This window comes from Cricetulus griseus, chromosome 3 (assembly GCF_003668045.3).
Source record: "Cricetulus griseus strain 17A/GY chromosome 3, alternate assembly CriGri-PICRH-1.0, whole genome shotgun sequence".
In the NCBI taxonomy this organism is placed as follows: domain Eukaryota; kingdom Metazoa; phylum Chordata; class Mammalia; order Rodentia; family Cricetidae; genus Cricetulus; species Cricetulus griseus.
The window spans coordinates 134,748,679-134,760,682 of NC_048596.1; the positions used below are offsets into that span (position 1 = coordinate 134,748,679).

A 12,004-nucleotide genomic window follows, 5' to 3' on the forward strand; every position below is an offset into this window, starting at 1 on the left:
CTTAAAAGAAAAAGCACATTACAGTCATGAGAGTAAGCGGCATTGTTCAGAAATACAGAACACTATGGACCTTATCTAATGCATGGCCACATTGTGGATTATTTTGTTTACGACAGAATTCTGTTCTTCTTTGGAAGCTATAAAGTAGATATTTGATGCTCTATAGAGCAAACCTATAAAAGATAATTCTATGACATAATGAAATTTCAATTCTACCTGAGTCCCAAATTGACATGTCTTTCCTAACCATTGTTCTGAGGTTAGGTGATGTCATTTAACAAAATCCCTTAGGTTAGGTAGCACACTATAACATCTTGGCCATATTGGTCCTGACAAAAGTTTTTCTTGCTCTTTTATTTCAGTAACAGGAGAAATAATGGATCCTAATAACCTAGAGGAAGATAGTCCAATACTGAAAGTGTCTGTTACATGAATTGTCTACACTTTCCCAATTACTGAACTTTACCCAAATAGTAACATTACACATCTTACAGTTTTATAATCTGAAAATCTGACTTCCAAAAATGTAACCCTAGAGTTCTGACTGTTCCAATACTACAAAATTCTACATTTCATGTTATGGGTTGTACTGAAAATGCAGGTGTACCAAAATGTTATAATCACTATAAGGCAATGTTGCCCAATGTGCAAAAAAAAAAAAAGAAAAAGAAAAGAAAAGTCCTGCTTAAATTTTTGCTGTCTCTTTGGGAGCCCCTTTTGAGGGCCTTACCCTGCCTGGGGAGTGGAGGGGGGATGGCTAGGGGCAGGTGGGATGTTGGAGGGAGGGGAGGGAGAGGGAGAAGGGATTGATATGTGAAACAAGCTTGTTCCTAATTTGAACTAATAAAAGAATAAAAAAAAATTTGCTGTCTCTAACACAGTTTTGTTGTGACAACTCTGAGAAAACACTTCCCAGAAGACTTCACTCAGCTCCTTCTTTAATCACCCTAATGGGCAGCTCCAGCTGACAAGCAGTAGTTGTCAAACTGTGCTTTTTAATATGCCAGGGTGTCAAGCATGAGGCAGAATCTGGGATCCTTGGGGCAGGTTTTCTGGATGGCTGTTTATGACAATAAACATCAACTATGGAGTACTGTTACTGTTATATCTATGAGTCATTGTTCTAGAGAATACGGTGTGGAAATGAGAAAAATACCGTGATCCATAATGACCACTTGAACAATAGTTGCAGGTGTCTCCTATGACAGAACTCCACTTGTTCATATGTTAAAACTCTGAATTTTGAAGCCTTCATTAATATGTGTCATCTTTAACTCTCCCTTTTCTCATGCCTCAAATAATTTCCTCAGAGGTCTACAACTTACATAAGCTTCAAACTTTTTTTCCTTCTCTTCTGGGTAAATCCCATCATTTACCATGATGGTTGGTTACTGAGATTAGTCAATGGAAAGCAAGTTCTTTAAGGAATCTGTGAAAAGCATTTTTAAATTTCAACCTGTCTTTGATTCTGTGTTTCTCAACAAGAAGCCTGGCAGCAAGGAAATCCTGTCTGTGAGTTTGCATTACTCAGCAGGAGACCTGTTAGCTCTAAGAAAAACAAGGCTTGATGTTTACATTTGAAATGGCTGACTAGAGAGATGCAGCCTTTGAGAGGGGGAGGAGCTGGCTGAGGTTGGCTTGCTGCTGCTAAGCTGTCTGCCATCAACACCATCTCAGGTACCAAATTAGAGTAAAGTTGATAAGGAAGTATAAACATAGTGATTTCCTTATCTGCTAAAAGGACAGAGATTTACCTATCAGCTGGACAGGCAAACCTGGGATTCTCCATGGTAATCACTATGGCTGTGTTGTTGACATTCTATTGTTCTATTAAGTCAGCTGTCCTCCTTCAGTTGGGAACAGTGGTAATACATATGAATTTAATGAGCACAACACCAAGCACTACTTTTCCTTGACTCTGAATTTCTAAATTAGAAATAATGTATAGAATACCATAATGGCAGATAAGGCATCATCCTTTAGGATATGTGTTAGTTTTAGTAGAAGATTTACACATTGATATTCCAAATTAATCCTTACAATAAAAATGTGTATCCCAGTAAGTGATACTACAATGTTGACTTTTCCAAGATATAAGTATTTGTACTGAGACTTAGTCCCTGGGGTTACCCAGGGAATGGTGAGCTGTTATGAGTTTAGTATTGGTCTCTGCTGTTGGAAGATTTGCTATTAAGGTATAGCCATGTTCCTTAAGCTTTGGTGAGTGAACGTTCATTGTTATTTTTCCTCATGCATAAATTCCACCCTGACACCATGACCAATTTGTTCTTGCCCCCACGGCTCCATATGGTGTCTGTCAATATGAAAGATTGTTAAAGAGAGAGACCACCGACCCTAAAAATCATGGCAAATAAATTAAAGCACGCAGTTAATTAAAGCAAGTTTTCTTATTCACATACCAGGAGCTGCCTCCCCCTAAGACAGTGTTTGAGAGGACAGCATTGGACTTGAGGAAGTTAAGGTTTTTCTGAATCTCAGGGGTTGGGTTTTTCCCAATGGAGGATTTGATATGTAAAGTATGCAGGAGTTCAGGAGCAGAACATAAGACATGATTTCAAGGTGGGCCTAAGGACAGGTAGCCCTAACAAGGTAGCAGTAACAACCCTTTTGGAAGAAAGGTAGGGTTGAAAGATGGTTTTTAGCCTTGAGAAACAAAGTCATGATTTCCATTCCTGGACAGGCAGTACAATACCATTTGTAGTTAAGGTTACAGGTGGGGCAGAACCCACTCCTTGAGATACAGAGGTTTCATTACAAACAGGAAGAAACTAATTTGTATTTAATATAAGATGGCTTTTAAGGCTAATATGGAGGCAGGCAGGATCTTCAGTGACCATTCTAGAAACAAAGGTAATGGCCAAAATATACAGCAAATGATAAATTCCTAGAATGCAATTCAAATGGGTCACAACTGTGTACTATTCCAACTCCAGGAAACATATCACATTATTCTATCCACATCAAACAGCTGCACTTACATAACATATACAAAGATACACAGTCACATGCAAACACACATACACAAGCAGACACAGGCATGCAGACAGAGTGATATAATTAAATTGTGTAAAAATAATTATTATAAAAATGAAACTTAAAGTAATTAGAAGCACCCATTACATCAATGAGACCCAAATATACAGCTGAATATATAATAAAGAGAACACAGTATGTGGATGTGAAATTCAGACAAAAGAATGGTAGAACTGCTGCAGTCTTTACATGGAAACATCTGTACAGTAAGCATAGAAATTCTGGAAAGAGCATGAGCAGTAGAAAGAATCAAACATAAGAACACCAGATCTGGAAACCAAGGTGGTTGTGTTATCATATCCAGACACTAATACATTCAAAGTAATGACCACATCTTTCAAGATCTCTGAGATGCTGGCATCCAGAGATTTTATTATTTTTCTGTTTTGTGATAATACATCAACCAGAAGAATCTTACAGAAAAAAAAACTGTATTTGGGCTTCCAGTTCCAGAGAGATAGGAGTCTATCATGGCCAGAAGGCTTAGCAACAACTGGCAAACATGGTGTCAGGAAGAGGAAGCAGAGAGACACCATTTCACCCATAGGCAAGAAGCAGAGAGCAAATCCAGTGCACAGAGATGATGAACATTCAAGGCCTGCCTCCAGGGACACATGTCATCTGTCAAGGCTCCATCTCCCAGATGTCCCACAAGCTGCCCAAAATGCACCACGACCTGGGACCAACTCTTTAAATATCTAAAGCTGTTGGGGACATTCTCATTAAAACACCTAAGAGACCTGGCTGTACAGAATACATTTAGAATGCAACTGCCATGGCTGAATGATAACTTCTCCATGTAATATTGTCATCATGTTAAATTAAACACAATGTTCATTTTTTCCTGTTTGATATTTTAATTATTTGATTGTAAATTATACAATTTCTACCACTTAGTATTTTGTATAAAACCATTTTACAATACACAAGATTTTCAAATGCAACAAGAAGTATCAAAAACTACATGTATGTGCCAAGTTTACAGGCCACGGTGAAGCTTTATCTTAAAAATACATTCAGGAGAATAAACATCCAACCAGTTCTCTTATCTTTAAAAATATGACTAGAAATATACATACAATTTAATAAAATATCAAGACAATGATTGATCAAATACTGATTACACTTTAAAACCTCACTTAATCTTCAAACAATGGGTGTAAAAACCACAGTACTTTAATCTGATGGACAGTCTATCTACAGTGAGTTCTATTGGGCCATTAAGGAGGTAATTTCTTCTACAGTATAGGCAAGTCTTTTTAACATATCTGTAGTATTTCAACTCAGTAACATGGGGAACATTCAGATTTAAGGAGAAATGCAAGAGCAGTGGCTAACCTCACTAGGGCATTTCAGTGGGAGAGAAATCTTAAAGAAAATAGGTTTTAAGGTTTCTGAACAACTGCTTTCTAAAATGTGGTAAGAACTTTCAGAAAATATACGAAGAAAAGCTATAGAACACACACCAAACAAACATTCACTTGTCACTGATTCAAGCTAACGGAGGACTAAGGAATTCTAGGCACATGTTACCCAGAAACCTGGAAAGGTCTGATAAACCTGCAAATGTTCAACGAGCCTCATGAGAACACTTGGGAAAGCCTCTATGACCTGTCGGGGCCCAAGCCAAGAGGTAGAAACCACCTGTGGGGGAGAGGTGGCAGGGCATGGGGCAAGACAATGGATAGGGGCTAGATTTTGGGGATCAAGTTAAAGCTAGGAAGTTCTGAGGAAGAGCAGCCATGTGGTCATGTTAGATAAATGCCGCTACCATTGAATATGGTGCTGCTCAGGGCCTCATGGCAACAGAGTTCTAGTTGGGCCTCAGAATCTGTCTGCAAGTCCTAAAGCCCAACTTTGCAAACATTTCTCTCTTGAACTCTGGATGGTCTGGGTCCCCCAAAAAGCTTCTAGGGCACCTATACATATACTTTCTAATTTTTAATTCCGCTGGAAGAAGATTGATATAGTTTCACAGCTATTTAAAGTTCTTAAGTTAACGAGGCCCCTCCATCCAACATCTACTGGTTCATGGTCTGTAGCAACAGGGTATTCTATCCCAGAAGGTTCTGGGTAGTTGTAGTTGGGGAGAAATTGTCCACTAATTCACAGCAGGAAGGATTTACCAGACTTCCTGGATCCCAGATGTCACCAGTCAGTGCTGGTGACTGTCCATCCCCAAAGCTATCTATCACCTCAGCATCTGGAGTAGGTTTTCCTGGCAATGTGTCCTCACCAACTCACATTTCCTTTAGCAAAAGAGTTAAATACAGGCAAGAGCCACAGTGGTAGCCATTCTAGCTGAATGGAACCACCCACATGAAGGGGAGATTTCTAAAAAGCGCTGTGGTTATCACTGAAGCCCAAGTAGGTTATTCCCAAACTCAATCACCATGAGCCACAGTGGGCAGGTCCCATGCACACCATCCTGATATACTGAGGACAAATTCAGCTTGGTTCAGATGGAAGTGGGGTTTCCAAAGCACCAGGCCTAGCTTATTCAGGGGAGGAAGACCCACCCTGAAAAGTTGCTATTTAGACTCAGGTGCAGTTTGATTGAGCATTATCAGTAAATGAAATGTTTGTCCTCCTACCTAGCTCTTAACTGCCTTTCTCTAGTGCTTAAAAGCTGACTGGGGAGGGGCTCTTTGTGTGGATCCTACATTGACATGCCCAGGCCCCCAAACCAATGTCAGCCAATGCCAATTTGAGGACAGAAACTCTGAAATGGGGGACCCACTGTCTTTCTATTTTTTTCATTTACCAGACTTAAAACCTGTTCGTTCCAACTACAAGGAAGGCAGTTTTTTCAAATGGGATTGCCTGATTGCCTAACACATTCATCTGTCTTAGGAAGGCATTGGCTCTCAATGGTTTTCCATATCGCATTCCTCCAGTCTCCAAACTGGGAAAAGACAGAAACCATTATCTTCTATTGTGAAAGTAACCAAGACAACTGTAAAGTATTCTCTAATTATTGGCTCCATCTTTTTATTTTTGGCAGCAGATAAATTCTGGTTTTGCAATTGCTTCAGGGCACAAGTGCTGCTGGCAAGGGTGAAGAGAAAAGGCACACTATAGTTTCTAGTCACATTCCATAACCAAAGGCAACAGTAAGTTCTCTTACACAAACAACTAAATTCCAGAAGCAAGCGATTGTCGCTAAAATCAAACTGAGAACCATGGGAAAAGAAACTCCACAGCATTACAGAGCAAGACTTTACAACGGGTTAACAATTTTGTTTTTAAAGCCACAATTATTTAGGATGCTTTTCCAAAGACAAACATCAGCGTTGCTGTTTGGTTTTAATGTATGGGAGGAAACATAATTCTAATGTGACTGAGCAGCCCAATGTCCCAGCCCTGAAATCTTCATGACAGAAGGAAAGACTTAACTTTTCAACCGAGAAAAGGTTCAGTTGCTCTATCAACATTCATTAGCAGGTTTTAGTAACCACAACAACACAGTAACAATGCTTAAATGCAGTTTTCACAGATTGTTATAAAGCACTCTTTGGTGAAAGACAAGCAGCTTGGGTACTTCACACAGTGAACATCCCAGTTAACAAGAATAAAGTGAAACTGATCCGTACCAAATCCTGTCTTAAGACAGAGGGTACCACTAGAGGATGCTCATCTCCTTTCATCCTTAACTGCAAGACCGGGTCTCAAGCTGAACAAAAATAAATAGCCAAGAGATCTCCATCAGATCCTTCATTCTTCTGAAGGCCAGCAACCAAACACAATTGCCATCACAGGTACCACATTCACCAGACAGCTCTCTGGTGGCAGAGGACTGGGTATTGACACCTGAGACTAAGCTTACAACAGCAGCTTTTATCCAACTTGAGATTATAAAAAGGAGAGATGGACCCCTCAAATGGTTCAACCACACCCCCTAAAATCAGCGAGTGGCTGATCTGGAAAGAAACTAAGGCCTTTGCAGTGTCTGTTTTGTTCTCAGATCGATTGGCTAAGTCCTGTTGGGGTTTTCTGTTCCTAGTCTTCCCTGGAGTGCTGGTCACCGGTTTCTTACTTTAATCCAAGAAAGTCTTAGTCCTTGAAATGGCTGGACTTTTAAGACTGCTTTTCCCCAAAGCAGATCTGGTGGTTCGTTTAGTAATGCCTGCACTGCCAGAAAGGTTAGGTTCAGGGGCTTCACAGCTCTGAACACTGGACTGAAGAATTACTGTGAGGGGAATAGTGTTGACTTTTGATTGTCTCCGACTTTTCAGGGCCCGAAGTCTGTCTCCTTGTGTCCATTAATTTCATCATCATCACTATACAGCTCAGACTCTTGCTTGTCCTGATTCTCAAGCCCATTTATCGAAATGTCATCAACATTGAGAGGTGTTCGGAGAGGTCTGCACTGAGGGGTCCATTCTCCTGCCCTCTCATCTTTTGACGGAAATAGTCGCCTTCCAGGCAGAGACTTGACTGTTTCATGACCAGAAACTGCTGCTGGGGTCCAACCTGGTCTGCAGATTCTGAGCTAGGCAATGCTCTCAGCTGCCTCATCCGATAATGCTTCATGAGGTAGCAGCCTATCAGAGTACCTATTCGACCAAGGCCAGCTTTGCAATGCACAGCAATGGCACCCTCAACATTTTCACAAATATCCAAAAATTCTTGGACGATTGACTCAGCAGGAATGCTGCCATCGGAAAAGAAAAGATCAGGTGATCGAAACCAACTTCCGTAAAGCGCTTAGCATCATACATCCTTTTATTCAGACGGAAAATGGTAGTTACATTGTGATTCTTAAAATATGGAATATCAGTCTGAGGAGAATGTTGGTGGTAACCACTCTCAAGCCTGGATCTTGAATGAGGTCCACAGAAGGCAAGAAACCGCTCCGGTATTATCCATTGAAATCTCCATTTTCTGCTTTTTCATAGTGTTCATATTCATCAAGGTTAAATGCGTTAAATAAAAGAAGCCGTACAGCATTGCCTTCTTTACTGCGTGAAAACAGTTGAGAAGTGTAATATAGAAACTGCAGCTTCCGTAGGCAGAGTCTCTGAAAGGGATATAGGCTTTATCTCCAAATATTAATGTCCCATATGTGTCTTCTGGAGTCCTTCCCAAATATATATAGCCAATAAGGGAGGCAGCGTTCGCTTGTTTCCTCCGATCAGTGCCGGTAAAATTTTCTTCCTCAGCATTGTAATGGACTTGAGCTTCTTATTTATCTTGCAACAATATCTGTAAACCTTTGCCAGGTTGAGCAGTCCAAAATTTGCATAGAAATTCTCTTATTCAAGTTCATTATCTATGCTGAGATAATGTTCGTTTGACACACGCACTCTTTGGTCTGCTGTAGAGAATGGCAAAACAAAGGCGATCCGTGATGTCCTGGTACAGGTTGTCCTGATGCTCCAGGCGGTGCAGCTCCTGCAGAGTGGAGCTGTAGATGTGGACGAGCTGCAGCGCGAGCAGGGGGGTGCGGTAGCCCAAGACAAGTGCTGCTTGCCCATCAGGGGACCGCGACCATGGCCCAGCAGCCTGGCCTGGTTCCTGGAGCTGCGCCTCCCGCTGCTGCCCGCCTCCCGGGGGCCACACAGCGCTAGCCGGCAGCTGGGGCAAAGCTTGCGCGCCCTGGGATGCTGGTGGTGCCTGTGCATCTGAGCTCAGGGGCAGCGGCTCCCTGGGATCCCCAGGAGGGATGTTCCGTGGAGCTTCATTCACAAAAAGAAGGGCCCCAATGTCCATTTTTTGGATCAAGTTCTCACACTGCAGCTCTGTCTCACTAGACCAAACTGACCACAAACTCACAGAAATCCATATGTCTCTGCCTTTTGCCAATCGCTACGATTAAAGGTGTGTGGCATCACTCCTGGGCTAAGTTTTTCGCTACATGGAATATGCCAAGAACACAGAACGAAAACCACCAGAGGGAAGCTTCAAGAAAAATTTTTCCATATCCCTAGAAAGGAAATCCCAACCCCCAACCATGGCCTCTAAGTAAAAAGGAAAACAAAATACAGCAAAGCAACTAACAACAAATCCAAGAAAAGATTTTAGAATGAATAATTACCGCCCCGTAAGAAAAGCGCTAAGCAGGATAATTGTGGGAAAAACAGGATCTACCAACCTGGAGGAAGAGATGGCGACCTTGCAGGATATGCACAAACTGAAGCCCAGGAAGACCAGACACTTCCATTGCACATGCGCAGTGAGCCCTAGTTACTCCGTGAACTGTCAGTTATTGATGAGGAAGAAGGAGCATGCTTGTGTTTACCGGTGTTGCTTAGCAACGGCTGTTCCATAGCTGTTAGAATGGTCAGGCCAGAGCCTCTCACTTGTGGGACTCCTGGAGGTTGGTTCAGGTTTTTGACAGTGAATGGTGAAAGCTCACCATGCGATAAAATTATATACACTTTAGCTATAGAAAGGTGGTCACAGAGATGTTTCTCCACCCTGAAGAAGCTCTTCTGCTTTAAGAAGGAGCAAAATACACTCTTGGGCTTCTGTGATGGCTCAAGCAGTGAACGGAAAAGGAAAATTTTCTGGTGTTGCTGTGCAAGTGAGGACAGGTACTGCTAGCCATAGGACCCAGAAAATACCGTTCATGAGGCAGTGTGTGCGGGGAAACTGAAAGAGGCACTGTACCTGCTGTCAAGACAAAATTTTGTCAATGATAAGGACATGGGGAAAATGTAAGAACACTGGCAGCTAGGGATGAGGGGCCTTGAGGAAATTGGGTGACGGGAGAATCCTACCTTTCCTAGCTCAATTGAGGGCAACAAGGGTGAGTCGAGGGCAGCCTTGCTTTCTCAACTACAGTCTCTTCGGTACCTGTGGTCACGCATGACCAGTGTTCAGATCTTCTTCTGGAGCAATACAACCTTGAGACCAAAACTCTAACAGGTTTACTGTCCCCCCATAATTATCTTACGGAGCATTTTCTTAAGGAGCATTGAATATAGAACAGAATCCTATAAGAAAATAATAAAGGAATTGTGATTTAATGTCAATGTACACAATAAACACAATGCTTCACGAATTATAGAATGCACAGAAATGACATAATGTTCCTAATGTTTCTGCCTCCCACTTAAAACTATACAAAAGAAATTCAATTTGATGTTTTTTCATCACTGCCTACTAACATTTATAATTCTAACTGAAGAATAATAATAGAAAAATCTAAACTTAAAAGACAGTTATGGGCACCTCCTTTTCCAAGAATTGTTTTGAAGTGATGGCAGTTATTGCTGTGCATTATGAAATGTGAATGGCATGCCAATTTTAGATGAATTATAGTGTGAGAAAAAGCAAATATCAAGCTCATTGCTGTGTCACATCTACAACCAAAGTTACCTGGACACTGAGGCAGCAGGAGCACAAATTTAAATCAGAACATGTCTCAAATTTTGAAGATATTTCCATGGAATCTAAAATGTATACTCCTTAATATAATTAAAAATATATATAAAGGGACTAACATTGACTTGAAATACATTTATTATAGTGTTTACATTAATAACTTAAATAATTAAAAGATGCTCATATGTTGGTTAAGATTATTTTCTGAATACTTGTAGTGTTGCAATTGATACATCCTAATTGGACAGAAGGATTCCTTTGGACACCCATTTATGGACAAGAAACCATAACACAGAAAGTCTGAGAAATAGTCAGTTGATAATGGAGTCTAGAACAAGATGAAACTCAATTAAGAATTCAACCCAGTATGTCTCTTAGGGTCCTCCTTGTTTACTAGCTTCTCTGGCAGTGTGAATTGTATGCTGGTAATCCTTTACTCTATGTCTAAAATCCACATATGAGTGAGTACATACCATGTTTGTCTTTTTGTGATTGAGTTACCTCGCTCAGAATGGTTTCTTCTAGTTCCATCCATTTTCCTGCAAATTTCAAGATTCCATTGTTTTCTATCTGCTGAGCAGTACTCCATTGTGTAAATGTACCACATTTTCTCTATCCATTCTTCAGTTGAGGGGCATCTAGGCTGCTTCCAGTTTTTGGCTATTACAAATAATGCTGCTATGAACATGGGTTGAACAGATGTCCTTGTGGTATGAATGTGCTTCTTTTGGGTATATGCCTAAGAGGGGAAAGGGTCAAGATCACCTGAGCAAATTGAGAGCACGGGAAGAGCGGGGAGGGAGCTACGAGAATGAGAAGGGAAGAAGAGGAAGGATGAACAGGTCATGAGGGAGCAGAAAGTTTGAGTCAGGGGAAGAATAGAAAAAAGGGTATGTGATAGGTAGGGTTTTAGTTAGGGGGTAGTAGGGGAGGACAGGAGGGAGAAGGGAACTGGGATTGTCATGTAAAACAACCTGGTTTCTAATTCAAATAAAAAAATCTGAAAAGAAAAAAAAAAGAATTCAACCCAATAGTCATGTTCTTTCTGTTCCAACAGACTGCTCTTGACTACATAGCTCAGTGATAGACCACTTATCTAGTCTGCAAGAGCTGTGGATTTTATTCACACTGCCAAATATTTGTGTTATATAGAAAATTATAAGGACAAATGATATAATTATAGAATGGAGTTCAATACTTATCCATGGGTCAGTGGAGATAAATGTTGCATACCATGTCTAAATACATGAGTGATTCTGCATGTTGACATAGTGCCCTACAATTTTCACACAATGAAATGCTTCTCATTCCCACAGAACTGCATTCCAATTCAAAGTTTCAAAGGCATTCTGCATCTGTTTTATTTCCTATTGTTTAATGATGGCAAGATAAATGCCCTTGGCAAATAGTCCATCCTACTAGTGAGGGTAGTTCAAAGATTCAATTTCAGAAATTAATATGACTTCAGTGGTTAGGATGAAAGCAAAATTAATATCACTTACATATAGGTGAAAGCTGGGGCAAGTTTATGTTGAATTCTTTGATTCAACAGTATTTCCTTGTCACAATATCTTGAGACTGTACAGAGCAGAGAAACAGAGGTTGTCTCTATTTCTTGATC

General features: G+C 40.7%; 1 pseudogene; it reads right to left on the bottom strand.

Annotated features, from left to right (window-relative positions):
• Window positions 1–7,091: 7,091 nt before the first annotated feature.
• Window positions 7,092–8,678, bottom strand: LOC100771133 (annotated as a pseudogene).
• Between the last annotated feature and the right edge of the window lie 3,326 nt (window positions 8,679–12,004).